The sequence below is a fragment of the Chrysochloris asiatica genome, unplaced genomic scaffold (assembly GCF_000296735.1).
Source record: "Chrysochloris asiatica unplaced genomic scaffold, ChrAsi1.0 scaffold00075, whole genome shotgun sequence".
Classification (NCBI taxonomy): domain Eukaryota; kingdom Metazoa; phylum Chordata; class Mammalia; order Afrosoricida; family Chrysochloridae; genus Chrysochloris; species Chrysochloris asiatica.
Genome location: NW_006408593.1, coordinates 13,670,054 through 13,673,440, shown reverse-complemented (window position 1 = coordinate 13,673,440; position 3,387 = coordinate 13,670,054).

Sequence of the window (3,387 nt, the reverse complement as noted above, 5' to 3'; positions counted from 1 at the left end):
GCATGTTACAGAGTAATGTACTCCATAGGGTTTTCAGGCTTTCCTTCCCTGTCACTGCTTTAATCATTTTATGTCACCAATGTCTCCACATCTCTGTCAATATTGTCCTTTTTCCTATAGCTATCCTACTGAATGTGAGGAGTCCTCAGATGGTGCTGTAAAATAAGCATTGGACTGCTAACCACAAGGTTGGCAGTTGAAACCCAACAGCCACTCCTGAGAAACTCTATACAGTTCACTATGAGTCAGAACAGACTCAAGGGCACTTAATAACAATAATGGCTATGAAGTGATACCTCATTGTGAAGTAAAGTTTTAAATTTGAGATACTTTAGATGTACTTAAAAGTTGTAAGATTAGTACAGATTTCTTTATACCCTTTCCCCAAATAATAACATCTTTATTGAATAACAGCTTTATTCATCTACCATACAATTCACCCTTTGAAATGTACAATTCAGTAGTTATTAGTACATTTACTAAATTGTGTGCTATCATCACGATCTAATTTTAGAACATTTTCATCACCTCCAAAAAGAAGCCCTGGGCCCATTAGTAGTCATCTCCCATTTCCTCCTCCCCCAGCTCCTGGCAACCAGTAACCTACTTTCTGTCTCATGAATTTGCCTATTCTGGACATTTCACCAAAAGGAATCATACAATATGTGATCTATGTGTGCCTTTAAAAAAAAGTCATTGTAGTATTGATAGAAATGTATACTACAATTTTTTCACTGAACAATATGCTATACTTTTCATATTTTTACGCAGTCTTTGTAATTCTCAGGTATCATGAACTACTAGATTTAACTGATTACTTCCTTATTGCTAGACATTTAGGATATTTCCAATTTTTCATTACTATAAAATATTTCTGGCATGAACATTAAGCCCTTTTTTCTATGTGCAAAAATAGCAGGGAGGTCATGTTTGACTTCCTCTGGCTTCACAAGGCTGATTCCTATGAGACAAAGGTCAGACAGGAAGGTCAACCTTCTTTGCCCTTCTCTGACAGTAACTATCTCTTCCATAACACTCTCTGTTTCACATCTGTGTTTGATAACCTGTTCCAATTGCCACCCAGAGCTCTGAGACAATACTGACCATTATGGGGCTTATTAAGGAAGGAACAGGCTACAATTATGGATGGGAAACAACGCAGGATGCAGTAGTTCTCCAGTCAGGAACTCCCCTTTGCCAAACTGCAGACACGCCTCGATCTTGTCTCCATCTTTCAGCCATGTGGCCCTTCTGGCCTCTGCCCTGCTCAGGCAAGTGTTACAAAGCTCCTTTAGCCAATCTGTAAATGCCAAAAGGGCACATTCTGCAAGCCAGCCTCCTGCCTACAAACACTCAGCTTTACTCAGTCCATGGGCCTAGAAGTCCGCAGCTGCTCTGCCTCTATGCCATTGCCCCTGTTGCCACCTCTTCTCTAGGTAGGGGTCTCAGGCTTCACTTATGGCTGTGCTTTCTTGATGGTCCTGGGACTGGCTGTTCTTGTTTCTAAACCTAGAGGAGTGACAAAACTAGCCAATCCTAGTGTTGGAGTCCTGTACATTCTATTTGCATGTGGCACTGTGGGTTAATGCACTGTACTGAAAAGTCAGTTTGAGTGGCAAGGTCAGTGGTTCAAGCTCACCAGCTGCCCCTCAGAAACCCTATACAGGGTCACTATGGGTCAGAACCGACTCGATGTCACTTAACAACAACAAACTCAATCATTTGGTGGGAGTTAAGAAGACTTTGTGGTACCACAGGATAAGCCCTCGACCTCAAAGTTCGTTTGAACCATAAGGTTGGTGGTTCAAACTCACCAGCCACTGCTTAGAAACTCTATACAGGGTCACTGTGAGTTGTAACCTGCTTGATGTCACTTAACAACAACAACAGTAAGACTTTGGGTAGAAGAGACATATCAAGTAAATTCATGGAACCACACTATGTTTAGAATTATTGCATTATAGATTCTTAAGGCTCCCTGGTAGTGTAGTGGGTTATGAGCTGGGTTGCTAACTGCAAGGTTAATAGTTCAAATCTACCAGTCACTCCATGGGAGAAGGATAAGACTTTTTGCTCCTGTAAAAATCTACAGCCTTGGAAACCCTGTATAGGGTCATTAGGAGTCGGAACCAACTCAATGGCATGTGACTACCACTACCACCACTGGAGTTGGTTTCGACTCTTAGCAACCCTGTATAGGGTTTCCGAGGCTGTAAATCTTTACAGAAGCAGAAAGCCTCATGTTTCTCCCAAGGAACAGCTGGTAGCTTTGAATCGTTGACCTTGAGGTTAGCAGCCCAACTCGTAACCCCTGCGTTACCAGACCACCATATTATAGATTCTTAAAGATGGAAATAAAATTGGAGTCCTGAGGTAGCACTGTGGGATAAGCATTCAACCCCAAGTCTGAACCTCAAAGTTGGCAGTTCAAACATAACCAACTGCTCCTCGAAAACCCTATAGATGGGTCGCTGTGAGTCAGAACTGACCTGACAACACTTAACAACAACAAAAAGATGGAATTACTGGGTTAAAACACCATTTACTATTTTTGCTCATATGTATGTGGGTACTCATGTGTACGTGGTGTATACAAGGAAAATGGAGTCCTGGTGTAATGTTGTAGGATAAGCACTAGACTAACAGCCTTAGGTTAGCAGTTCAAACCCACCAGCTGCTCCGCAGAAATGCTATACAGGGTCGCTATACATTGGAACAGACTCAAAGGCACGTAACAACAACACCAAGGAAAATGGAAAAATGGAATTAAAAGTTAATAGAATAAAAAAAAAAGTAAGTTAAGGAAAAAAAAATTTTTTTAAGTTAATTGTTGTTGTTGTTGTTAAGTGCCGTCGAGTCGGTTCCAAGGAAAATGGAAAAATGGAATTAAAAGTTAATAGAATAAAAAAAAAAGTAAGTTAAGGAAAAAAAAATTTTTTTAAGTTAATAGAATACAACAAAAAAGACCATTCCTACCCCAAAACCCATTCCTCAGAGATATAGATTTATATACACAAATATTTCCCCAACATTTTATTATTAATATTTTCATATTAAAATAAACAGAAAAGTTGAATGAATTAAGCAGTGAAAACCATATAATCACAGTTAAAAACTACCAGCTGTTCTGCGGGAGAAAGATGAGGCTTTCTGCTCCTGTAAAGATTTATAGCCTCAGAAACTCTTTACAGGGTCGCTATGAGTCGGAACTGACTCCATGAAACATAACAACAACAACAGCAACAGAGTCTATAATTAGTATTTTATGTTAGTTCTTATCACATATTCATTTATCCATCATATTTTTGATGCATTTAAAATATGCATATTGTATAAAAATGTACTCATCCTGGAGAGTTTAGTTTCAGAGTGGATGGGGGAATGTAG